The 27,739-nt window shown below is 46.1% G+C and overlaps 1 long non-coding RNA gene across 1 annotated transcript; it reads right to left on the reverse strand.

Annotated features, from left to right (window-relative positions):
- Positions 1 to 1,108: 1,108 nt before the first annotated feature.
- On the reverse strand, positions 1,109 to 27,739 carry LOC137211601 (uncharacterized). Its single transcript, XR_010937151.1, has 5 exons — positions 26,616 to 27,739; positions 25,245 to 25,303; positions 20,533 to 20,706; positions 10,262 to 10,434; positions 1,109 to 1,379 (listed from the first exon to the last, which is right to left on the reverse strand). It is a non-coding gene; the product is annotated as an uncharacterized lncRNA (long non-coding RNA).

Raw genomic sequence — 27,739 nt, forward strand, 5'->3', positions numbered from 1 at the left:
TCACTTCCTGGTCGTTCAGGCCCTTTCATAGTCTCCTCCCACTGTGAACCAGGGCTTGCTTGTGTGATAAAAAGAGTATGGCAGAAGTGGTGAGGTCTGACATCTGAGGATACTCAGATCATCATCAGTATAATGAGGATACTCAAGCAGCCTGTGGAGAGGCCTGTGTACAGAAGAACTGAGTCCTCCTGCTAACAGAAAGCCCCAGTTTTCCAACTATATGACTGAGCCACCTTGGAGCTGAGCCCTCCAGTCCCAATCAAGCCTTCAGAAGAGTCCAGCTCTGGATGACATTTTGACTGCAATCTCATGTGATGACCCCAGCCAGAACATCCCACAAAGCTTCTGCATGATTCCTGACTAATCCAGAAGCTGTGAGAGAGGAATATTTATCATCATTTTAAACCACTAAGTTTCGGGATTATTTGTTATGCAGCATAGATAACCAATACACTCTAGGACTGAATTTGATCCACGGAATGCAGCAGAATTGGGATTCTGAGACTTCTGAGCTCAGGCCTTAAGAAGACTGAGAGGACTGACAGCTTCCACTTCCTGGCTCTTGGAAGTCAGTCACCTGCTTTGAGAAGACCAAGCCACTTGGAGAAGCCAGAAAGAAGAGAACAGAAAAAAAGAAGAAGAAGCGGGGTGGGGGGGGGGGGAGAGGGAAGAGGAGGAGAAGGAGAAGAAAAGAACTGAGGGACGCCGGATGAAATGCCCAGCTACTTCCAAGCACCAACTGCTATCACTGTGAATAAGCCTCTCAGAAGGTCCAGCTGAGTCTCACCCCAGATGACCACAGCCTCAGCCATCATCCTACAGGGCAAAGAACCACACAGCTGTGCCCAGTCAACCCACAGAAATGGGAGAATAAAATGACTGTTGTTCTAAGCCTCTGGGTTTTGGGGTGATGTCCTGTGCAGCAATATGTAACCAAAACACTGGCCCAGCCTCTGGCACGTAACCGGCTCTTGAGAAATGTCTGGGGAAGACACGGACAACCCTTGTTGGGCTTCCATTGCCTCTTCTATAAAATCACAGAGGTCAGGCCATTCCACACCTTACCCATTGCGAGTCGCTACCTCTCTGTTGTTCTGTGGCTGCTCACCTGGCTGCCTGCCGCACAGCCTCACTTTACTCTCATAGGAAGACTCCAGTGTCAGTGGCATCGCTGTCCGTCACCCCCACGCTGGCTCCTCCTCCTTTCTTTCTGTGGCACACATACCCCGGGCACTCACGATGCTCTCCTGGTGATTTCAATCATGGGGCTGTATAACTTGCCAAGAAGAGATTAGCACAGGCCCTTCACCTTACAGGCAGCACCGGCTCAATTCAGCCAGAGGAAACTGGAAACTCTCCTATCAGGTCCCTGGAGCACACTGGCAAAGAATGGAGCAAACACGGACATCACTTTCCATTGACCCTTCCTCAAAGGCCAAGTCCTACCATTGCCTTGGGCTAGAAAATGACTGACCTCTTTCACGGTATCCAGGGCCCCACTAAGTCCCCTCAAATAGACACCAAGTCTCTGCTTTTGAGAACTAGCACTCAACTTCTGGTTTACTAGGTTCCCTGGTTTGCCACAGAGCCTCCGTGATTTCATTAGCAGTGCTTACAGCTATTTGGGGTGGTAGATCTCTATCACTGCCATAAAAAAAATAAAAAATTAAAAGGGCTGGAGAAATCAAGAAGTTAGCCTGAGGTCCAAAACAAACCCTGCTTACTGGTGGAATTGGCATTGCCTCCCTCCCATTTTTCCAATCACCTATCCCACCCTCCTACTCCTACCTTGACTCTCACGGCCCTCTGAGCAATCACAGTGTGACCAATTTAAATAATTATTCAGAAGAGCAATTGCCCCTTCCTGACTATAAGTCATCCCTCTATCATTGGCATCATCGTTATAATTAGTCAGGCCTCTCATTAAGTTGTGAAGGCATCTGTCCCGGGCTTTAGAAAGTCACCCAGTTTCTGGAGACTGGGAGGGACCATGATGTTATTCATCCATCCAGATGGAAAACACTGATTGAACGTCTACTGTCTCCTGGAGCTCGGAAAGGTGCACAAAACTCAGGAGCTTGCTGTCCAGGGCCGAACGCGTTCCTCTGCTTTGTGCAAGTTACGGTGAACGTCACATCCCCAGGCCCAGCTCATGCTATAGTCTTCGTACATTTCAGAGAAGAGGAGAAAACGCAGGGCTCTCGCTCTTCTCCAGCCTTACCCAACTGCCTGCTTGGTCTCTCGTGAATGCCCGATCATCATCCCACGTTAAAAGTCCTCAAAAGGCAGGGACATATATCCACTACCAAACGTAAAACACATAGCTAGTGGGGAGCAGCCGCGTAGCACAGGGAGATCATCTCGGTGCTTTGTGACCACATAGAGGGGTGGGATAGGGAGGGTGGGAGGGAGGGAGACGCAAGAGGGGGGAGATATGGGAACCTATGTATATGTATAACTGATTCACTTTGTTATAAAGCAGAAACTAACACACCATTGTAAAGCAATTATACTCCAATAAAGATGTAAAAAAAAAAAAAAAAAGTCCTCAAAAGGAGCTCTTGGTCTCCGCCCACCCCCATCATAGTCAATGGCACCATGGCCCACCCAGTCACTTGCTGGAGTCAAGAACATCCAGAACAATGAGTTGGGGCAGGGGGAGGGATAAATTGGGAGATTGGGACTAACATATACACACGACTATATATAAAATAGGTAACTAATAAGGACCTACTGTATAGTACGGGGAAATCAATACTCTGTACTGACCTATATAGAAAAAGAATCTAAAAAAGAGTGGAGGGGGCTTCCCTGGTGGCGCAGTGGTTAAGAATCGCCTGCCAATGCAGGGGACATGAGTTCGAGCCCTGGTCTGGGAAGATCCCACGTACTGTGGAGCAACTAAGCCCATGAGCCACAACTACTGAGCCCATGTGCCACAACTACTGAAGCCCACGTGCCTAGAGCTCAAGCTCTGTAACAAGAGAAGCCACCGCAATGAGAAGCCCACGCACCACAATGAAGAGAAGCCCCCGCACACCGCAACTAGAGAAAGCCCAGGCGCAGCAACGAAGACCCAACAATGAAGACCCAATGCAGCGAAAAATAAATAAATAAATAAATTAATTAATTGAAAAATAAAGAAATATGTGACCTGGTTGGCAAAGCTTGCTGTCTCCATCCCACCATGGCTTCAAGGGAATATGAGAGACCAGACTAAGGGAACGAGGATTGGATGAGTAGGGAAGTGGTCAATAGATGCTTTGAAAAGGGTTAAGTAAGGGTCAAGTAGGTCAGAGGAATGACTCCTGGGCTTGGCAGAGTGGACGTCATCAATGATTTGACAAGAGCAGTTTCAGGGGAGCAGTGGAAGTGGAAGACACTGGGGGAGCAGCTTAAAGAGGATGCTGGGAGAGGAAGAGGAGAACTCTTGAGAAGTTGGATTGGATGTGAGCTGGAAAGGATGAAATCCCAGATAATTCATTGTTTTTTTTATTATTATTTTTATTGGAGTATAGTTGATTTATAACATGCAGAAAGTAACACAGTGTTACTCACAAAGTGAATCAGTTATACATATACATATATCCACTCTTTTTTTTATAATTAATTAATTTATCTATTTTATTTTTGGCTGTGGTGGGTCTTCGTTACTGCACGCGTTTCTGATGGCCTGTTTCTTGTCCAACAGATCAGACTTCAGGCAGGACCTCGATGTGTCCATGGGTGCCGGGAAATGTCATAGTGGGGAGCTGGCCAGGGCAGGCCGTGGGATGTCACCAAACAATGTCTCCATAAGCCTGTTCTCTTCATCTTTTACACAGAGCTGGAAATGGAAAACCTAACATTTTTTTTTCTTTTTTAATTAATTTATTTATTTTTGGCTGTGTTGGGTCTTCATTGCTGTGCGCGGGCTTTATCTAGTTGCGGCGAGCAGGGGCTACTCTTCGTTGCGGTGCATGGGCTTCTCATTGTGGTGGCTTCTCTTGTGGAGCACGGGCTCTAGGTGTGTGGGCTTCAGTAGTTGCGGCATGCAGGCTCAGCAGTTGTGGCGCATGGGCTTAGTTGCTCCACAGCATGTGGGATCTTCCTGGACCAGGGCTTGAACCCAGGTCCCCTGCATTGGCAGGCAGATTCTTAACCACTGCTCCACCAGGGATGTCCCAAACTTAACATTTTGATACAGGAGAGTGATAGGATTGCTGTGTTCACCCCCTCCCAACCCCTATCTCAGTTTCCATTACTGCTGTTACAATGTTGTTTGGGCAATGGAGGAAAGTTGATTAACCCAAAATAAAATGCCTGATAAGAAGATTTGGCCCTCACGTGTGGATGGAGTTCCAGGGGGTGGTGTCAACGGTGGCAGCAATCCGTGAATGTGACAGCCAGGTCTAGCTGGTATCACTCAAGGCTCCCCTGAAGCTGTGATGATATCTCAGTGACCTTTTCAAGAGCTTGGCTATAGCATTCATGTATCTGCTATAATTCTGGTTAACGTTTATGCTGACAGAGTGCCCAGGGAACAACATGGAACCTCCTTGCCTTTTCTCCCTTTTTGAAGATAAATCCCAACTTTTTTCATCAACATCCACCTCCTTCTTCTCAAACCTCTTCACTTTTACCAGACTCTTCCTTTTCTTTCTTTCTTTTTTTTTTTATTTTATTTTATTTGGCTGTACCACATAGCTTGCAAGATCTTAGTTCTCTGACCAGGGATCAAACCCGCACCCTCGGCAGTGAAAGCTTGAAGTCCTAACCACTGGTCTGCCACGGAATTCCCCAGACTCTTCCTTCTCTAAAGATGAAATCGAGTCCTGTCACCTTGGAAACCCATTTCCTTTGGCCTTGGGTTGTAAATCAGAGTGGCCTAGATCCCTCTGGTCCTGAGTAACTCCTTTGCGACACTTATCCAAAGGGGGATTCAAGTAATTATTAGCATCTCCTCTGCCCCTGGACGGTGAGCTCTAGGAGGGCTGGATTGGGATCTTGTCTCTCCCTCCTTCTGCAAGACCAGGCCCATCACAGGCCCTCGGTAAACACTCGTTGCTGAAGGAGTGACGTCCAGTAAGAGACAGTGAAGGGTCCTCCCTGGACCCGGGGAAACAGCTCTCAGCTCTTCTCTGCACTTGGCTCTTACAGACACGTGCTCTATTCAGCAGAATTCAGAAAGAATTCTGCCTCCAGCCTTGCTACCAGAAGGAAAGAAGGAAGAAAGTTCCTGCCTGCCAAGTTGGGATATTTTTAGACTAGAAGCCGTCAGGATGAGCTGGAGTTCTTGTCTCGCTCCACGGTGGTGTGGCAACCTCATTTCCTTCTCTGCCTCAGAAGTTTCGAAGTAACAAGTCCCATCGCAAGAACAGAGCAGCACCAGGAAAAAAAAAAAAAAAAGAGGTGGAAACCCTCTAGTCTGGATACTTAGGATGGAGTTTCCAAAGCCTGGAGAAAAGTACAAAAATCCTTCCTATATATGATGGGGGGCAGGGTGGTGGCTGCAAAGACTACATCTAACGTCTACTGAACTTAATAAAATTCTGCAGTCTTGCTATTTGTTTAACGGAGTGCACTCCGCCTGCCTTAAAAGATTTTATTTCCTAAATCACTTGCAATATATAAGGATAGCTAGAAGTTCCTGTTTCTATGGCCAAGTCAGTGGGGGGAAAAGGGGAGAGGGAGTGCTAAATTTTGCTTTTTCTTAAAGACTTAAAAAAAAAGAATATCCAGGGTTTTTAATAAAATTTATATTTCTAATTACTCATATAGTGAAAGCTGAAGACATCTGACATTTACTAAGCACCTATTTCATTATTTTTTTTCTTGCCTTTTTTTTCTTTTGGCTGCGCCTCGCAGCTTGTGGGATCTTAGTTTCCCAACCAGGGATTGAACCTGGGCCCTCAGCAGTGGGAGTGCAGAGTCCTAACCACTGGACTGCCAGGGAATTCCCATCTTGCTTTATTTAAAATCTAGATATAATTGACATATAACATATTAGTTTCAGGTGTACAACATAACGATTCTATATTTGTATATATCGCAAAACGATCACCACAATAAGTCTAGTTAACATCCATCACCACACATTATTAGAAAATTTTTTCTTCCTGTGATGAGAACTTTTAAGATCTATTCTCTTGTCCGCCTGCCAATGCAGGGGACACGGGTTCGTGCCCCGGTCTGGGAAGATCCCACGTGCCGCGGAGCGGCTGGGCCCGTGAGCCATGGCCGCTGAGCCTGCGCGTCCGGAGCCTGTGCTCCGCGACGGGAGAGGCCACAACAGTGAGAGGCCCGCGTGCCGCAAAAAAAAAAAAAAAAATCTATTCTCTTAGTAACTTTCAAATGTACAATACAGTATTATGAACTACAGTCACCGTGTTGTACATTACATCCCTGGGACTTAGGTATTTTACAACTAGAAGTTTGTGCCTCTGACCCCTTCACCCATTTCACCCACCCCTACCTTTACCTCTGGCAACCACCAATCTGTTCTCTGTATCTCTGAGTTTGGCTTTTGTTTTTTTATTTTTTTGATTCCATATGTTAAGGACTCTTGAAGACTGAGAAAACAAGACCTATGGCTGGGGCACCGTGCTGTTCCCAGTCTTTCCTCAATCTCCTCATTTGAGTTTACCTGCATGGGGACCAGCTGCCCAAACCGAGTGCCGTGTGACAAGCCCAAACCTGGCTGCTGGGAGCACTGGCCGGGTGAGTCCTGTCTGTCCTGGAGAAGGAACGCAGGAGGGTGGATAGAAGGTGCCACCCCACAGGAGTGAGAGCAGGGAGGGCAGGAGGGCAGAAGGGATTGAGTAAAACCACAGAGGGGTGTGAGTGCAAAGTGAGAAGAGGTATAACTATTTCCTTTTGATAACATGACCCCCCCCAGGGGACAGTCTCCAAAAACACCCGTGTCCATAACACAGAACATTTTGCTTTTTAGATTTAAAATGATGGGTGAGGGACTTTCCTGGTGGTCCAGTGGTTAAGACTCTGCTCTTCCACTGCAGGGGGTGCAGGGATGGTTCAATCCCTGGTCGGGGAACTAAGATCCCGCATGCCTTGCGGGGCAGCTGAAAGTAAGATAAAATAAAATAAGATAAAATAAAATAGGGCTTTCCTTGTGTCGCAGTGGTTAAGAATTCGCCTGCTAATGCAGGGGACACGGGTCCAAGCCCTGGTCCGGGAAGATCCCACATTGCTGCAGAGCAACTAAGCACGTGCACCACAACTACTGAGCCTGTGCTCTAGAGCTCACGAGCCACAAGTAATGAGCCCCCGTGTGCCACAACTATTGAAGACTGCGTGCCTAGAGCCTGTGCTCTGCAACAAAGACAAGCCACCGCTATGAGGAGGCCACACACTGCAACAGAGTAGCCCCGCTCACCGCAACTAGAGAAAGCCCGCGTGCAACAACAGACCCAACGCAGCCAAAAATAAATAAATAAATGTATAAATAAATAAATAATAATACTTTTAAAAAGATACAATCTTTAAATCTTGAAAAAGAACCTATGAGGTGTAGTTAAAATACCAGGTTCAAACCAATCCCCTACGTACCCTCCCAGAGTGAATCCAGGTGGAACACCCGGAACTGGGATTAGCTGCATCACCTATAGAAGCGATGCTCCCTGAGGAAGGATGCATAGTGGGGGTTGAGGGGTTTTAGGAACAAACCAGGCCAATTGTGGTGACAGCGGTTATGTCTCAAAGCCTTGTGGCCAGTATGTGATGATACAGAACAGGGTTTTCTGAAGTGGGCACTGCTGCAGAACCTCAAGAAGTTTCTAGCGGTCCAGGGACCAAAATTGGTCATTAAGGTCCATGGACCACATCATTGTTTTGACCCTATCCACGATGGTCAGCTGACATGGGTGCTCAGTGCTCTGGCTGTTCTATTTCTTGATTGAAGCCAATTAAACTGCAAGTGAGGGCTTCCCTGGTGGCGCAGTGGTTGAGAGTCCGCCTGCCGATGCAGGGGACACGGGTTCATGCCCCGGTCCGGGAAGATCCCACATGCTGCGGAGCGGCTGGGCCCGTGAGCCACGGCCGCTGAGCCTGCGCATCCAAAGCCTGTGCACCGCAACAGGAGAGGCCACAGCAGTGAGAGGCCCGCACACCACACCCCCCCAAAAAAAACTGCAAGTGAATTTGCTGGACATCAACGCTGCAAGGGTGGGAACTTTGTGTCTTTCACCACTGGATGCCCAGCCCCCAGAACAATGCCTGGCAAAGAGAATGTGTCAATAAACATGAACTGAATGAATGAATAAGTAGGTGATGAATATAACTGGCCTCCTTAATTCTTTATCTGACTCTTGAGGGCTTGATCAGTGAGCTTGATGAAGTAAGTGGCTAAAGACGTTTCTGGACAGGTAAGGCCTGAACTAATCACTGCCTGAAAAGATGCTCTACTGATGAGTTAGGAAGACCCCTGCCCACTCCGCACCCCGACACCTCGGCTTCACAGTGCTGTGCTGGGGCTGGTCCTGGACGGCCAGCCACCCCCTGCCTCCACCCCGTCCATCTCTGCTGTCTGAGTTTAAATGCTCTTCTGGCACAAGCAAGAGGGGTCATAGGTTTTGTCATGTGAACTCAAGGCCAGCAAGGCTCAGGCTGAAGAGTGGCTTCCATTGGAAACTCCACCACAGAGAAGGAAGCAACATCTCAGACAGAGGAATGGGGTCTGACTTCTAAATGTCACTTCCCAGCTCACATCAGGAGCTGTTCTCAAAGGACAGGGCTCAGAACAGAGACGACAACTATTTCCTTCTCTGATGATCAACCCGGCAATCAGAACCAGGTAGATTCACCCAGCGGTGCCACAGCCGCCCATCCTGGGCTTGAGGGGGTTGGACTATGGGGCCCTGGGGCAGTGAGAGCAGCCTCCCAGGCTGTCACTCAGCCAGGAAGTACCACCACCTCAGGTGCCTGAGGAAGGATGGTCTCCCGTCTTGGGAAGAAGTGACAGGAGAGGAATCAGTCATCAGGGGGAAGTTTCCAAACAGCAGACGGATGGACTGACTTATCACCTGGCTGAAGGAAGCTCTCAAGGCCTTCCTGCCCTGAGGGCACAGCAGGACGTCAGCTTTGGGGGATTACCCACCCCAAGAACCAGCAGTCCCTTTCTTCCCTGCCCTACACTCTACACATGTCAGACTCCCCCTAGGCTTTGCCTGGGATCTGCCTCTGCCCACAGAGCCTTCTCACCCTCCCTTCATGTCACAGATTAAGGGGGATCCCCACCCTAATTAGATCCTCTTTTAAACAAAGCAACTGTAAATAACGTTTTGGGTTCTTTTTGCCGCACCGCGCAGCTTGTGGGATCTTAGTTCCCTGACCAGGGATTGAACCCAGGCCCCCTGCAGTGGGAGCGCCAAGTCCTAACCACCCGACTGCCAGGGAATTCCCTGTTTTCAAAATAATGAGGAAAATTTGAATATGAACTGGGTATTAATAATACTAAAGAAATATTATGTCTTTTTTTTTTTTTGGCTGCGTTGGGTCTTCGTTGCTGTGCGCGGGCTTTTTCTAGTTGCGGCGAGCGGGGGCTACTCTTTGTTGCGGTGCACGGGCTTCTCATTGCAGTGGCTTCTCTTGTGGCGGAGCACCGGCTCTAGGTGCGTAAGCTTCAGCAGTTGTGGCACACGGGCTCCAGAGCGCAGGCTCAGTAGTTGTGGCGCACGGGCTTAGTTGCTCCACAGCATGTGGGGGATCTTCCCGGAGCAGGGCTCGAACCCGTGTCCCCTGCATTGGTAGGTGGATTCATAACCACTGCGCCACCAGGGAAGTCCCTATTATGTCATATTTGATGTGATAAGGGTATTGTGCACAGGAAAGTGTCCTCATTTTAAAATGTGCATTGAAGTATATAGAGGTGAACTGCCAGAATGTCTGAAATTTACTTTAAAAGCACTCAGAAAAAAATTGGAAAAAATCCTGGCAAGATGTCAACAGTCGTTAAACCCGGGTGACGAGCATGGAAGGCTTCTGTATGTTTAGAAATGTATATAGTATAATGTGGGAAGAACAAAAGTCACCTCCTCCAAGAGACTTTCCCTGATGGCGCGGCACTGGGCTGGGCGCCCCTCTCCTGGGCTACAGTAGTTCCAGGACAGGAACTGTTAGTCACCAGGGCACTTACTGTCATGAATTCAGGCTCTGCCTCTCCAACTAGGCTAAGACCCTCAGGGGACCTCACAGTCTGGCAGAGAGTAGGTGCTAATAAAGGAGTGTTGAGAAGGAGGGGGGAGGTTACAACCCCAGCACACACCTCAGTGCCTGGCACAAAGTCCGCAGCTCGTTGATCAGGCTGAAGGTCCTCCGAAGCAGCCAGCTCTCCTGTCTTCCTCTCCTTGAAGGATCCACCAGTGTGACATCAGCAAATGGACAGGCTTTGTGGCCACCTTCACTGACTTTGTCTCAGGCACACCCTCATCCAAAAGGCTGGGAGAAATTGATGATAAATATTTATGTCCACCAGCCAAAAACATGCATATGAATGTTTATAGCAACATTACTCGTAACAGCCAAAAAGAGGCAACAGCCCAAATGTCCATCCACTGATGAGTGGATAAAACAAGGGTAGTATGTCATTACAATGGAATATTATTTGGCAATAAAAAAGAACGAAGTACTGATCCACGTTCCAAGAGGGTGATCCTTGGAAACATGATGCTAAGTGAAGGAAGCCAGGCACAGAGGACTACATATTGTCTTATCTCATTTACATGAATTGTCCAGAATAGACAAATGCATAGAGAGAGAAGGTAGGTTAGTATTTTCCTAGGGCCAGGGGAGTTAGGGGAAAGAGGGAGTGACTGCCAACGGGTATGAGGGTTTCTTTGGGGGGTGGGGAAAGGATAAAACTGTTCCAAAATTAATTGTGGTGATCATTGCACAACTCTGTGAATATACTGAAAATCACTGAGTGGTGTACTTTAAAGGGATGCAATTTTATCATATGTGAATTATACCTCAATCAAGCTGTTATTAAATATATATCTATGGTCATTACCCAGTCCATGCCGCTGGGCAATAAGGCAGACAAAGAAGGATGTGGTGTTGGCTATCTTCCCAATTTAAAGTAGAATAATAAAAGATAAACTTGGCAGGGAAGTAGGGGGGGCTGGTAAGTATGTAACAGGGTCTATAAATAAGACCTTGACTTTTAGCTGGCAAATGCTGGTTATCTGTGACCTTGCAAGGGGCCAGGTTTGATCTCAATCTATCTACTAAAGAGCAAGTGCAATGCTGTGGAGAGAGGAAGGGAGAAAACTCCTCCCGTGATGCCAGAAAGATGTAATTAAGAACATAAATTACACTTTCCAGGCTTTGGAGGCACCATCCAGCCGCTTTCCACAGGCATGCCCAGGTAAGGTGGTTTGAAGAGTTCTATGAAGCATCTTGGGAAAGAAAAAGAGAGATCACCTGTGGAATAGGGGGCACTGGGAGTGGAGAAGGCAGGGAGGAAAGAGGACAGAGCTGCAGTTCAAGACAACTTGGGGGCAGGGAGAACTCAGGAGGATTCACAGTCTAGTGGTCCACGGAGAGAACTCATTCTGCCGGGCTCACACAGCATTAGAAATGCTCTTAGTCAGTTGCCGTAGAACGTAAGCTCTAGGAGGGCAGAAGTTTCCATTTGTTTTGTTCGTCAGTGCACCCAGATGGCTGGTGCACGTGTTGAATAAGTGAATATTTTTTAAATTAGGGGATTTGACTCCCATGTCTGACCAAGACAGAATAACAGGGACCAGCCTGAAACAACTTAAAAACTGGACAAAGTATACGAAACGATGGTTGTCAAGACGTTGGACATCAGGCAGCAGAGGACAGTGGTCCTTGAGAAATGAGACCCAAAGGAAGTGAGCCCTCTATTGAGAGTGGAGAACCTTGCGATTCATGGTGTTTTTGTTTATTCCCCCTCAACAGTGGGGAAGATTAAACACTGTTGCGGTCCTGCCTGACAAAGCTTAATAGCTAGGCTTGAAAGGATCCAACTGTTCCCAAGCAACTTAACTGTATTCCAGAGCAAAGCTCAAAAATACCTGTAGGAACATAGATGTATCCAGCCCCCAGCAAGGGAAAATTCACAATGTCTGTCTAACATTCAGGGTCCAATCAGGGGCGAGAAACCACATAGTAACTGGAGCAGGGGATGTTTAACGTAAAGAACTGTTAACGATAACAGGGGACTAACTATAAATAGGTAAAGAGAACTCCAAAGAATACCCTAGAACTGAGGGGACGATCTACTAAAACTGGAATTCAAACTTCATTGGAGGAGATATGGTTGCAGCCCAGTCCACAGTGAAGTTCACTGGGTTGCCGGGGCCAGAGCTGGTCCGTGGTTGCTGCACAAGAAGGAAACTACCTTCTGGGGTGCAGGTGGGTCAGTGTGGTGGGCAGAGAACCGTGGGATTGGGGTTGGGATTGACAAACAGGAATCCTCCCACTGGGGTGCAGGTGAAGATGGAAAATCACTGTGGGGACCTGTGAGATTCACTGAGAATTCGCCTTTGAGGGAGCTCCTGATGGGAAGCTGTCAACGGGAGGCTGCTAAAATCTGATGGGGGTGAGTGCCCCTGGATGTCCCCCACGCGCCCCGGCAGCCCTGGGATAAGAGCAAGAAGCCAGAGGAAGTAATGCATTGGAATGAGGAAGAGAAGCCCCTTGACTGCCAGTGTCCCTCCAGTGTCCCCTACTGACAAAGCTTAACACTGCTCCAGCTGCAAAGGAGAAATGCTTACCGGGTCCAGCTAAACTATCTCTGGGCAGGTGATGAAAAATAGATTTAAAGCTGAGAAGGAACAAATTGGTAACTGGTAAAGTCACAGTCTGACATCCAATCAAAGATTTTCAGCCATGCAAAGATGAAAAACATATGATCCATAATGAGGAGAAAAATCAATCAATAGAAATAGACCACAAAATGACACAGATAATACATTTGTAGACAAGAACATTAAAACAGCTATTATAACAGCTATTATATACCTATATTCAAGAAGGTAGAGGAAAGACTGAACATGTTTAGTAGAGATATGGAAAACACGATAAAAGATCCAAACTGACATAGAGATGAAAAATATTACAATGCCTGGGCTGGGGGGTGGGGGTGGGGGGCAGGGGGTGGAAATACACTGGATGGTATTAATTCCAGGTTCATCACCTTGCTTCTCCTACTTCCCTAGTGCAGGGATTGGGAAACTTTTTCATTAAAGGACAGACAGTACACATTTTAGGCTTGTGAGCCATATGGTTTATATTTTTTTTAATTTTTATTGGAGTTTGGTTGCTTTAAAATGTTGTGTTAGCCTCCACTGCACTGCACAACAAAATAAATCAGCCATATGTATACAGACATCCCCTCCCTTTTGGATTTCCCTCCCATTTAGGTTACCCCAGTGCATTAGGTAGAGTTTCCTGTGCCATACAGTATGTTCCCATCAGTTGTCTATTTTATTCATAGTATCAATAATGAATATGTGTTAATTTCAGTCTCCCAATCCTCCCACCCCAGCCATATGGTTTCTGTTGCAGCTACTCAACTCTGCCTATTCAACAGCGCTCGAAAGCAATCACAGACGGTATGTAACACATGGGCATGTCTGTGTTCCAATAAAACTTTATTTATAAAAACAGCAGCCAGCTGGTGGTTTATGGTTTGCTGACCCCTCCCCGAGGGCATCCAGTGAGAGTCCTACTGCTCATTCAGCACTCCCAAAACTCAGAGGGGCTGCCTGAGCCCAACCCAGACCTCAGCCCCATCTCCCTCTTTCTTCTTCTTTTTCTCTGTCAGGACACTATTCTCCCAGCTCTCAATCCTCACTGCCTTGGAGGATAGTTAGCAAATAAATGAATTTATTTAGCTATTGGGAAGTGCTGAGAAATGACCCCAGAAGATATATACAGTTGAATCCATGGACCTGTGGATGTTCCTTATATGCAAAAAAATACCCTTGCAGATGTGAAGAAGTTAAGGATCTTGAGATGGGGAGGTTATCCTGTTTTATCTGGGTGGGCCCTAAAGGCAATCAGAAGTGTCTTTATAAGATAGAAGCAGAGGGAGATTTGATATGCAGAGAAGGTGTTATGAAGACAGAATAGACAGAGACTTAAAGTCACCAACCCTGGAGTGATGGGGCCACAAGCGAGGGAATGCTAGAGTCAGGAGATCTGAGTCCACGTCCCATTCTACCCTCCTTACTGTGTGATCCCAGGCAAGTCCCAGTCTTTGGTTTCCTTGCCTGTAAAACTCCCAAACTGACATAGAGGAGGAAGTTTCCCTCCTGCTGCCAATGCTGTGAAGCTTAAGGGAAATGCCGATGAGAACGTTCAGCACAAACATGTGCTACTATCACCTTTGGGACTGGGGTCCTCACAGCAGCTCTCAGATTTTACCACTGGCAGCCACCCTGCTCTGAGTTTTAGGAAGAGCAGCTAACATTGACTGCGTGCCTGCTATGTGCCAGGTGCTGTGCGAAGCATTTTATTTGCATCCTCCAGAGACATATGGAAATGGGATCGTGGAGTTTGCACTTTGGAAGCAGAAGGACCTGAGCTGGAATCTCAGAAGTGCCCTAATTAAGCTGCGTGACCTCAGGCAAGGGACTTAACCTCCCTAAGCATCAGCATCCTCATCTACAAAACGGTGCCGCCTTGACCTGTCTTCCTGAAAGGTCACAAGGGTCAGATTTACCCTAAGCAAGAGGTCTGGCATGGTCCTCTTATTACCATTTGCTCTTTATAATCAGCGGCGGATTCGTGGTGAACACATAGTTTCATAAGGGGACGTGCTGCTGTCTCCCAGTGCAGAAACATCTAAGTGCCACTGGTATCCATCCAAAAGGCAGCGTTTCCTCTCCCACTCCCACCCCACGCCTGTGGGACTACAGAATCTTTCTTCTGTGACAGCACCGAGACACAGCACCGAGACACACGCATACGTGGTAATTTTCAGGCGAGAGCTGAGCAACTAATTTTCCCACTTAAAATTTATTCTTCCTTCTTTTGTCATTATAAGCTGGGGAAAAGACATAACAGAAACCCTCTGAGTCTGGCAAAGAAGAAACAACGTGAAACGCAATTTGAAACCAGGAGTAATCACTGTGTCTACAATTCTAAAAAAAAAATACATCAAGGAGTAGCTTTTAGAGCCAGTTTTAAATCACGCGGAAGAGTCTGGGTTAGAAACAATTTATTATTTTCCTTCCCAAAAATGCTGCTCTGCCTGGACTTTCTCTTCTGGTTAAATGCCCCATGCACCCCCAGACCCAGGGATTCCCTCAATAGTCCCCTTCTCGCTGCATCTAGTCACCCAGTCCTGTGACTTCCTGCCTGTCGCAGCCACAGGGCATGTTTATTAGTCCCTTGCCTCCAGGCCTGAACTTGGCTAAGCACCCTCCAAGCCAGCCGCTAAGGGATCTTTCTGAAACAAAGATGAAAAGATTTTCATGATGACTGTCAATTACTCAGAACCTATCGGGGCATCTACCACATGGCCGGTGTCCTTTCATTCAACTCCCAAAGCCCACAAGGTAGTTGTTATTAGTCCCACCTTACTAATGAGGTAATTTGCTTCTGTAACTTGGTCGAGATCACTAAGCTGGTATACAGTGGAACTGGGATTTGAGCCCAGGTCTGGGGACTCCTAAGTTTGAGCTCTTCCCATGTCACTGCTTTCTCTCCTGGGCTTCCTACTGACTACAGCTGAGTTCCCCAAACTACGCCCTGGGGATGTCACTGTATAAGATAGAATAAGTTTTCTTTAAAACAACAACAGCAATAAAGTGTGTGTGGAGGGGAGAGGTGGCCGGTCTGTGTTAAATAAATTTGGGACATGCTATCTATGCTGACCAGTCTTGGAGAATCCCTGGCATCTTTGTATATTAGTAAAGGTTTTGGTGTGTCCTGCAATTTAAAAAAAAAAGGAAAAACAGAAACAAAAAAAACCCCACTTTAACCTAGAGTTTTCCGAAGTCATTTTGCCCTGGAACACCTTTGCACTGAGCATCCGTCAGTCAGAAGGAGGACTGGTGTTCCTCGGCACACCGTCTGGGAACCACTGGCCTTCCAGCCCAGGTCCCACAAGCTCCTGGGCTGGGCCCACCTGCCTCTCCAGTGTCTCCTCTTCACCTTGTGTCAACCTTCCGCTCCAGCCACACCTCGATGCTCACATTTCCTCAGACGAGCCAGGGTGTTCGTGCCTCTGTGCCTTTGCACAAGCTGTTCCCTCCCTGAGCCTGCAGTGCTGTTTCCCTCCTTCCCTCCCTCCATGTGCCTCAAGGACTGGCCAAAATGTCTCCTTCTCCGGAAGTGGTTTCCTAAGGCTTCTAACCAGAGCTAATTACTCCCTGGGTTGCACCAGCCCTAGCACTTACCTCTACTACAACACGTCTTTCCAGATAATATTTGTCTTCCCATGGCTCATCCCCTGCGGAGGGCTGTGAGTTTCTCGAAGGGCAGACTGCGCTTGTTTTATTTCAGAATTAACACCACGCACAAGGCCTGGTACACAATAGGTGTTTGTCAGTTGAACTTCCTTAGCTGTCCTCTAGTCTCTTTTCTTAATATATTTTTCTAGTTATAAAAGTAATTCATGCCCACTGTGAGATTTGAAAAAAGACACATGTATATATGGTATATATTTAAAGAAGAAATACCCATAATCCTAGAGGGATCAGGGTGAATGAATCTCAAATTTGCATTAGCATAAGAATGACCTGCGTGAGCTAGTTAAAAACAGAGGCACTCAAACCACAGCTGGGCCACCCAGATTCTGCCCCAGTGTGTGTGTGTGTACCAGCGTGTGTGCATGCACACGCGTTTAAAAAACTTCCAGTTGATTCTAAAACGCATCCCTCGGACACTCCCTGGTGGTTCAGTGGTTAGGACTACACGCTTTCCCTGCTGAGAACCTGGGTTCAATCCCTGGTCGGGGAACTATGATCCCTGAAGCCGTACGGTGTGGCCAAACAAAAAAATAAATTAAAAAAAATAAAATGCATCCCTCATGAAGGGTCACTGCTTAGGTGAATTCCAATATTTTGTACTATGAACAAGGCTGTAATGAACATCTTTGTATGTAAATCTGTCTATGGGTCTATTGATTGCCTTAGGAGAAATTCCTAGAAACAGAATGATTGAGCCAAAGGGCAGGAAGGTGTTTCAGGCTCTCGGAGGAGTTATTCTTCAGAAAGATTTTGCTGCTCCCTTCTCCCACCAGCAGCTTGTGAGGGTGCTTGTCTCACCACGCCCCCATTATTATGGCCACTTTGGACAAGAAAGAATACAAGAATAGTTGCTATTAAATGTGAAAGAAAAATCGCCTAGCTTGATGTTTTTTTAAGAGGGACATTTAACGAGCTTTTGAAGTATAATTACTGTTTAATCAAGCCTGGGAATGCACAGTCATTATTTTCTTTTTGTGCACGCTTGGTAATTTTGCCAACGAATGCTGTGAACACCCATCACTTCATTTGTTTTTGTGGGCTTATGCGGCTTGTTTTCCTAGAGGAGCTTCAATCTCTCGCTCTGTGTGTGTCTCTGCCTCTGTCTCTTTCTTTTGCTGAGGCACGTAGACTTTGAGTTTAGTTTCTTCCTCCCCAGAGTCTCAGCTAAGGAGCAGGTCCCCTCAGCTAAGGAGCAGCACCTGAGATGCTCATACCCACTGTGCAGGTAGCCGTGCCCCTGGCTAGCTGCCCACCCCCTAGAATGGCACTCACATTTTCTCCCTATCTGCCTCCATCCAACTCTGACAAGTGAGGGCAGAGTTTCTCAGTGTCTGGACCCACCTGCACCAGAGGAAGATGCCTGCTGGGCCAGCTCCTTCCTGCCTGAGAATGGAAAAGGCCACAGCTCCCTTGGCCATGCTCAAGGAGGGTCTCCGCCATCTACAGTGTAGTAGGCAACGAGAAGCTTCCAGGAGGAGGGAACTGCCCATGACCAAGGCCAAAGGAGGACAATAGCCATTCAGACATTAAATATCCTCTGACCTGCAGTTCTCAGGCTAGAAATCTTACTTAGAGAATGCTCCCACATGTGCATGATGCTATTTGCAAGGGCTTTCCCAGCTGTTTACAATGGAGAAAAAAAGCCCACTAAAGGGCAACTGATTAAATAAGTGAAGACCCCTGCATATCATGGGATACCAGGCTGGTGCACCAGGCAACAGTTAACAATTAAAAATAATGAGGCGAAAAAGACAAACCTGTATAGACGGAGGGAAAATATCTACCGTTAAATGAGAATAGCAGGCAGAAGAAAAATATGTTCAGAATGATCCCGTTTCTGTGAAAGACAACAATTTAGTCAACCAACATTTAATATTATATGCCAGGCACCATGGATAAATAGGCAAAACCAAACAAACCTTGTCCCTCATGGAACGTGCATAAACAGGGATTATCACTAAACAGAAAGGAGCCTGGAAGGAACTGTTCACCCTGGTTATTTCTAGGCAGGGTGCATGGGAGCAGGGAAATGGTTTTAAGAAGAGTTTTCAGGGACTTCCGTGTCGGCGCAGTGGTTAAGAATCCGCCTGCCAGTGCAGGGGACACGGGTTCGATCCCTGGTCCGGAAAGATCCCACATGTCGCGGAGCAACTAAGCCCCTGCGCCACAACTGCTGAGCCACAACTGCTGAGCCTGCGCTCTAGAGCCTGTGAGCCACAACTGCTGAGCTTATGTGCCACAACTACTGAAGCCCACATGCCTAGAGCCTGTGCTCTGCAACGAGAGAGTCCACTGCAATGAGAAGCCCGCGCACTGCAACGAAGAGTAGCCCCCGGTCGCTGCAACTAGAGAAACCCCACGTGCTGCAACAAAGACCTGACGCAGAAAAAAATAAATAAATTTATTTTAAAAAAAAGAGTTTTCATATTTCACTCTCTATCCTTCTATATTGTTTGGATTTTTTCCACAATAAATATGCACCATATTTGTAATTTAAAATAATATGGAATGAAAGAATGAAATAGAGGGGAAATGGAGCCCATGATACAGCCAGGCCTGGAGACCCAGGCCTGAGATGATTTCCCACCTTTGCTCCTTGGGACCCCATCACTTCAGCTCTCCATCTGCTCAAAGGTTTGGTCTTTAATCTCTCTAGGGAAATCAGCCAGAGAAACAGAGATAACCACTGTGGCGGGGAAGGTTCAAGTTTACCCCAGCTGTTACCACTTGGTCCACTGGTTCCAGGTCTCCTGGAGTAGTTCCTTGTGCCTTAAAATGTATTCACAGATGATTGCGCTCCCCTCTTTTTTTTAATTCTGAAAAATTTCAAACCTTCAGAAAGGTTACAAGAAGTAGTACAATGAACACTTGTAGATTCTTCACCTAGATTCACTAGTTGTTAACATTTTGCACACTTGTTCTCTCTTTCTCTCTCTTTCTATGTATTAATTTTAATTTTTGCTGAATTGTTTGAAATTTAGGTACAGACATCATGCCACTTTATTCCTTACTAAGAAAACATCCTGCGTAACCATGGTGTATTATCACACTTGGGAAATTGAACATTAACACTATCCTAGTATCTTATATACATTCCACATTCAAATGTTCCCAAGCGGCCCAGCATTGTCCTTGAACAGCTCTTTTTCAAAGGGTCTGGGATCCAATCCAGGATCACGTGTTGCAGTCAGTTGTCCAGGCTCTTTAGTATCCTTTAATCTAGAGCAGTTCCTCAGCCTGTTTTACTTTTATCTGACATGGGGATACTTGAAAAGTCCAACTAATTGTGTTAAAACTACACAATCTCCAGGAATTCCCTGACGGTCCAGTGGTTAGGACTCTGTACTTCCACTGCCGGGGGCGCGGGTTCAATCCCTGGCCAGGGAACTAAGATCCCACAAATCTCGGGGTGCGGCCAAGAAAACCAAAAAACTACACAATCTCCGCGTGATCCTTGTCTTAGAGATGTCATTTTCTTATGCCACCACTAGGTGGCACTCTCGGTAGCCCTTGTCCTTCAACAGCCCTTGTGAAAGGGCAATTTAAGGATTGTCTCAGTCAAAGAAGGCTCTTCTTTGGTAAAGCATATGCTGTTTAAAATGCCTGTATAGGGGCTTCCCTGGTGGCGCAGTGTTTGAGAGTCTGCCTGCCGATGCAGGGGACCCCGGTCCGGGAAGATCCCACATGCCGCGGAGCGGCTGGGCCCGTGAGCCATGGCCGCTGAGCCTGCGCGTCCGGAGCCTGTGCTCCGCAACGGGAGAGGCCACAACAGTGAGAGGCCCGCGTACCGCAAAAAAAAAAAAAAAAAGCCTGTATAGTGGGGAGAGGGATAAATTAGGAGTTTGGGATTAAAATATACACACTATTATATATATAATATATAACCAACAAGGACCTATTGTAGAGCACAGGGAACTGTACTCAATATCTTGTAATAACCTATAATGGAAAAGAATCTAAAAAAGAATATGTATGTGTATATATATGTACATATATATGTTTGTATGTAACTGAATCACTTTGCTGTACACCTGAAACTAATACAACATTGTAAATCAATTATATTTCAATAAAAAATAAAATAAAATACCTGTATATTATAAAGGTGGTATCCTTTCAAGCGTGTCTTCCCATATATGATTCATAATCACCCGGGGATATTGTTCATCAGGATTCTGATTTGGTGGGACTGAGGTAGGTCCTAAGATTCTGCTTTTCTAATAAGCTGTGGGTTGATTGTGATGCTGCTGGTCTGGAGAACACACTTGGAAGAGCAGGATTAGAACAAGCATATGAAGAAACATATCTATTTACAATTAGGCAACTTTTCTTTTTCTGTCAGAACCAGCAATGAAGCTGATCTCACCTCCTGCTAATCCCCTCCCCCCACCCAGCCCTTTGGCCTCCGTGCTTCTGTATCACAGGGCCTTTGCACTAGCTGTTCTCTCTGCCTGCACTCTCTTCCCCCAGATATCCTCTACTTGGTTAACTCCCTCTGCTCCCTTGTCTTTCCCCAAACCTCACTTCTTAATGAGATTTGCCCAGACTACCCTATTGAATACTGCCCCCTGTCCCCACCCTGATTTCCTTTCCCCTTCAACCTACTCGATTCTTTCTCTATAGCCCTCACCACCTTCTCACATACCATATAATATACTTACTATATTAATTGCTTATTTCTGTCTCTCCCTGCTAGAATCCAAGTTCCACAAGGGTGGGTATCTTAGTCTATTTTCTTCACCGATATACCCCAAGCACCTAGAACTGTGTCTGGCACATAGTAGGTTCACAAGAAAATATTTGTTCACCTTAATGGGACCTTCAAGATGACAGTGCCCAATCCCCTCATTTGGTTGATGAAGAAATGAGCTTCAGTTCTTTGGGCAAGATAAAGAAGTGCCCAGGGTCATACACTCCCTACGTGTGCTCCCTGTGAGACTGTAGGGAGATTGTGCTGTCCGTCTAAATGAATATAATTTAAAAGCAGGACTTGTTTGTATCAGTTAAATTTTTTTTCTTTTCATTTGTTTTTGTTGTTTACTATCAGTTAAATTTCAAGCTACTGTGTTAATTCTTATTATTTGTGTTAGGCCTTTTCCAAAAAGGATCTGGAGAGCTAACGAGATGATATAAACTCATATAAAATGGAACAGTCAGGAATCAAGATGGAAGCGATATCATCTAAAGGAAGAGGGAGTTGATTTTAACAGGCCCTTGACAGTAGTTAATTATGCTAATGGGGTACAGAATTTGGCTCTGAATTCTTTGGCAGCTGAGTTAAACGGGAAGCACATGGGGCTGCGTAGTGTTTGTTGTCTGTGCTAAGAAAGTCTGAGCACTCAGCAGGAACGCACTTCCAGGACGCATTGAGTATAAGCACAGGAGAACTCTGTGTGACATCCAGTGGGCCCCCAATTGGCTAACGTTCCCCCAAAACCCCCAAAGTTCTCACTGAAGAATGCGCTCCTTTTATCTGGGAATTCTAAGAGCGTAACATAAAATCACGTGATAGCTCTTAAGTTCAAGTGAGTTCTTTTCTGATAGCTCTACCAGAAAATAAGGATGAAAACCAGAGAATCTAGGAGAAAGCATAGGTAAACATGTCTAGGAATATCTTTTACAAATATCTGCTGTCTCAGATCTTAGGTAAACATTGAACCACAGGCAATTGATGGATTAGACTTTCATATGTTCAATGGGGGAGGGGGGTGATATTTATTGAGTTTCTACTATAAATGGGATCCTTTTCCCCCAGAGGGCACCCCCAAGGCCCAGCTAGCTCAAGGGCAGAGAGGACAGGAGGGGAAGCCACTTCTGTTTCTTTAAGTTGCATGAAGTATTTGCTAGGGTGTATTCCGTATCCAAAAAAGGCATCCAGCAAATTCACCTCTCTGGCCACCAGGAAGCTGTCCTCCACCATGAAGTAGGGACAATTGCTCTGTTTTCTGCTGATGCTTTTTCAAAACACAGTTCTTTTACAAAACCTCTGAATATCCTGTGAGTGAATACTAGCCAATGTATTTTAATAAATGATAATACATTTTTTCTTATAGACCCCTTTAAAAATTATTTAAAGATTTCCCCTTTAAAATAATTCACAGTCTAATGACAGAGATAAGCACCTAAACAAACAACTACAAGAAATGTGATGAGTGTCATACTGTATGTGGATAAGAGTGGCTGGAATCTTTCCTTTTCCAGCAATGTACTTCCTCTTTTGATATTTGTACATCATTGCATTATATACTGTGGATTGTTCCACTGAGACCGGATTGATCAAATGAGCATGTCTTGGTCTTTGTGCAAATACTTTTTCAAAGTTCATTGTGTATTTATATGTTCCTTGATGACTGTGAAGTAAAGGATGGAGTAATTTTCCTATCAAAATGAAATGTATACGTTCAACTGTCTCCAACTATGAGAGTTTAAAGACAAAAAAACTGAGATACTGTCCTATTCATTGCTAGTGTGATATCTGTATAAAAATTGATGAATTTCTCAAGAGGTATTTATTGGGAGAGTTTTATGTTACACAACCAATTTATAAATATTTCATTAGAAAAAAAAAAAAAGATTTCCCAAGGCATTTTTTTTTCTGCCTGGTGCAATTAAAAAAAAAATTTGGTTGGGGGGACTTCCCTGGTGGTCCAGTGGTTAAGAATCCGCCTTCCAATGCAGGGGATGCGGGTTTGATCCCTGGTCGGGGAACTAAGATCCCACATACCTTGGGGCAACTAAGCCTGCACGCTCTAAAGCCCTCAAGCCACAACTAGAGAGAAGTTGGCGCTGCAACGAAAGGTCCCGCATGCCGCAACTAAGACCCAACACAGCCAAATAAATAAACATTAAAAAAAAAATTTTCCCCATGGTAAAATACACATAACATAAAATTTACCATCTTAAGCATTTTAAGAGTATAGTTCAGTGGTATTAAATACATTCATAATGTTGTGCAATCAGTCATCACCACCATCCATCTCCATAACTCTTTTTAGCCTGCAAAACTGAAACTCTATATTCATTAAACAATAACCCCCAATCCTTGCCATCCAGCTCCCGGCAACCACCCTTCTACTTTCTGTCTCTAGGGTTTTGACTACTATAAGCACCTCGTATAAGTAGGATTCTATCATATTTGTCCTTTTGTGACTGGCTTATTTCACTTGGCATAATGTCCTCAAGGATCATCCATAAGGTAGCAGGTGTCAGCACTTCCTTCCTTTTTAAGGTTGAAAAATATTCCACTGTATGGCTATACTACATTCTGTTATCCATCTGTCGTTGCTTCCATGTTTTTGTTATTGTGAACAATGCTGCTGTGAATAAAGGTGTACAAATATCTCTTTGAATTCTGCTTTCAATTCTTTTGGGTCTCTACTGAGAAGTGAAATTGCTGGGCTGTATGGTAATTCTAATTTCAATTTTTTGAGAAACCACAATACTGTTTTCCACAGCAGCTGTACCATTTTATGTTTCCCATCAACAGTGCACAACAGTTCCAGTTTCTCCACATCCTCATCAACTTTTGTTCTTTTCTGTTTTTTGAATAGTAGTTATCCTAATGAGTGTGAAGTGGTATCTCATTGTGACTTTTTTTTTTTTTTTTTTTTGCAGTACACGGGCCTCTCACTGCTGTGGCCTCTCCCGTTGCGGAGCACAGGCTCCGGATGCGCAGGCTCAGCGGCCATGGCTCACGGGCCCAGCCGCTCCGCGGCATGAGGGATCTTCCCGGACCGGGGCACAAACCCATGTCCCCTGCATCGGCAGGCAGACTCTCAAACACTGCGCCATCAGGGAAGCCCTCTCATTGTGATTTTGATTCAAATTTCTCCAATGATTAGTGATGTTGAGTATCATTTCATGTGCTTCTCAGTCATTTGTATATCCTTTTCGGAAATATCTATTCACATCCTTTGCCCATTTTAGTACTGGGTTGTCTGGTTTTTTGTTGTTGAGTTTTGGAGTTCTCTATATATTCTGGATATTAATCTCTTATCAAATACTTTAAGATATTTCTCAAGGCATTTTTTTCTGTCTGGAAAACTTTTAAATTGAAATCATATTGTGACTGTGTCTTCAACTGAATCCCACCATCTCTGCCTCTGCCCATCACAGATGTGTCACACGCATGGAATATTCTTTCTCCACCTGGCATTTGTTCTGCCACACTGACAACCCTGGGCCATAAGAGGGCCCAGGGCTTGAACCTGAAATGTGTCAAGTGGTGTTAGCCTCTGGGGGCTGGATTTTACTCTAATCACACCCTGGACTTTTGCCTGAATGGCCTGGATTCCTCTGTTGCAACTACATGGATGAGTTGCTTCCATCTTGAAAGCAGAGATCGGATTGGGTTTGCCAACGAGCCAGCTGTGTGCAGACCCTTGTGGGGAGGGCCACCATCTTTGAGGGCTGGGTCGGCTTATAACTGGCTTGTAGTCTCTGTTGGTTATTTGTGGGGTCCTGCTTCTTTGAGGTATCTGCTTATCTTGGCTTCTTCCACGCAGCCATGGAACGTGCAGAGCCTTGCACAAACCAGGCACTCGTTTGTTGGATAAACTCTGATAAGCAAAGGTGATATGTTTGGAGCCATGCTGCCTTGATTTTCACTTTTTGGTTTAAATATCACATCCCCATATGCCAACACCTCCCATGAAACAAAGAGAAGCACCTGTGTTGGTTTTGGCACAGGATCCGTTCAAGGGCAGGGCTGGGCCATCCTTGTTCTCTGTGCACTGTGCACGTGTATGTGTGCATATGGGTGATCACAGGCACGCGTGTGTGTTCATGCACTTGTCTACTTACGTTTGCTCGTTGGACCAAGGGCTGGACAGTCACATAACCTCAAGACACCAACTGGAACTCTGACAAATGCAGAGATGAATTTGTCAGTAAACCAATGGGTCTCAACCTGTTCAAGTATAAAGACTCTTCTTTAACATAAAAAAATTGCAAAGACTCCCACACGAACAAGAAAGACATTATTTGTCTTTTCTGCATTTTCAGGTTGATAAAAATATGTCCCCATGCATTTGAAGACCTTTTGCAACGATTCCCAAGCTCTCCAGATCTGGGGATCCACTCCCTGAATAGACCTTTAACACTGGAAAGAGTGTCAGATGCTCACTCCTGTGAACATCTGACATTCTAGCAACTTTCCCTCTAAACAAGCAGGACCAAAAACATGAGCAAAGTATCACAAGCCCCAGAGACCACGTTTGTCTGCATCTCTGATGCATCCTCTGAACCTAGCACAGGATCTGCACCTTAGGTACTGAAAAAGTACTTCTTGCAAAAATATCCAATAAGATGAGGCCACAGAGTGGCTGGCTAGGCTCACTCACCAGCTATGCTCTCAAGTCCTGCACACCAGCCTCAAAGAGCACAACGCAAAGCACTGCGCAGAAGGCCTGACTGATCAACGTCAAACTTGGCTGTGAAACAAACATCACATTACTATCATTAAATGAAATAGAATCTGTTCCTGGGCCGCCATTCTGCCAGCCTGTTGGGAAATTTAATGTTGGCCTCAATTGGCAAATCCCTTCTCTCCCTAGGGTTGCATAAGAATCTGGAAGGATCATGTGGCTCCTTGAAAACGGGGGAAGGGAAGAGAGTCTGGTTGTGGTCACTGCTCAAGCTCCTTGTGATTCAGGCTCCCAGGGTCCCTAGAGGACAGGTGGCTTCCCAGGCTCTGTGTCACATGAGGTGTAAGGTGATCTCAGCAGAGGCTGCAAGTCCCAAGCCTAGTGTCTGGCGTCCCTGGATACCCGGGAGACATTTCCCTGAGGGAGCTGCCTCTATCATAGGGGCAGCTCACTCTCCCCAGTTTGGGGGACTCTCCTTTGCCTGCTGCTCCACCTCTGCTCCTTCCAAGTACAACTTTCCTTGGGGTTGGGGTCACAGGGGGCCTCAGCTGGACCTCCTAGAGTTGTGCCTGGGTGGCAGGGGCTGAAGGACCCCGGAGGAAGCTAATAACAAACTGCACCTCAGTGACTGGCCCTGCCACAGGAACCCAGTGGAATAACCACCTGCCTGCCGTGTGTCTGACTCTTCCATGTTGTTTCTAAATAATCAGGACCTCAAAGAGCTTCTTCTGCCACCTTGTTCTTCTGAAACTGACCTGCTGGAGAAGCAACCTGGAATCCAAACTCACCTTGGCTCAGAGATACGTACTTTTATTGAATGGCTGGTGGTGTGACAGAGCTTCTCGAGACGGTGTCAGATCCCGGCTTGAGGTTTGCCCTCGCTTTGGAAGGCACCAAAATCCACTCTTTTTCCTTTTTCTAGGACCCAGTCCTGGGCTCCTTCAAAGTCCCAACAGCAGGAGGTTTCCTTGCTTGGCAAATTCTGGCCCAAACAACCCAAGCCCTGAGGAGGAGAGCATTGGTTGTACAAGAAACTAATGGAATAATTTCTGGCACAGAACCAGACCCTCCTGTGCCAAGAGGTTCCAGGAAAACCAGCACATCCCAGGACTGGGAGGAAGTAAGGCAGCGACTGGGGACTTTTCCTAGTGAATCCAATAAATCCTTGGAAAAATAATCCACCAAAGGTCAGATATAGACAGAAAACAACTTTGCAGGCTTTTGGAGGTGTTTTGGTTTTTTCCTAAAGAGAGAGAAAAGATTCCATGCATTGGCTCTCAAAATAAACAACTGGGAATAGAAAACTCATCTATCCATATAAGAGAAATATGAACTTCAGTTCTGTATTATGGCCAGTTGATTGGGGATGGGGGAGAAAAGGAAAAGATGAGTTGGAGGAGAAAAAGAAGTAGAGAGAGGAAGCAGAGAAAGGATGAGAGATGAGAGAGGCACAGAGAACTTGAAAGAAGGTTAGAGAAAGAAACTAAATATTTTCAGAGGCAGAGACACGAAATACACGAGAACAGAGCATAGTGAAAGAACACCAGATTGAGAAAGCTCAAAAGATATGCTGTAGATACAAAGAACAGAGTAGTGGTTCCCAGAGGGGAAGGGGTGTGGGGGGAGGGTGAAATGGTTAAAAGGGGTCAACTATATGGTGATGGCTGGAAACTAAATTTTTGGTTGTGGGGACTTCCCTGGTGCTGCAGTGGTTAAGAATCCGCCTGCTAATGCAGGGGACATGGGTTTGAGCCCTGGTCCAGGAGGATCCCACACGCCGTGGAGCAACTAAGCCCGTGTGCCACAACTACTGAGCCCGCATGCCTAGAGCCCATGCTCCGCAACAAGACAAGCCACTGCAATGAGAAGCCTGTGCACCTCAAGGAAGAGTAGCCCCCATTTGCTGCAACTAGAGAAAGCCCGTGCGCAGCA

Source organism: Pseudorca crassidens, chromosome 19 (genome assembly GCF_039906515.1).
Source record: "Pseudorca crassidens isolate mPseCra1 chromosome 19, mPseCra1.hap1, whole genome shotgun sequence".
Taxonomy (NCBI): domain Eukaryota; kingdom Metazoa; phylum Chordata; class Mammalia; order Artiodactyla; family Delphinidae; genus Pseudorca; species Pseudorca crassidens.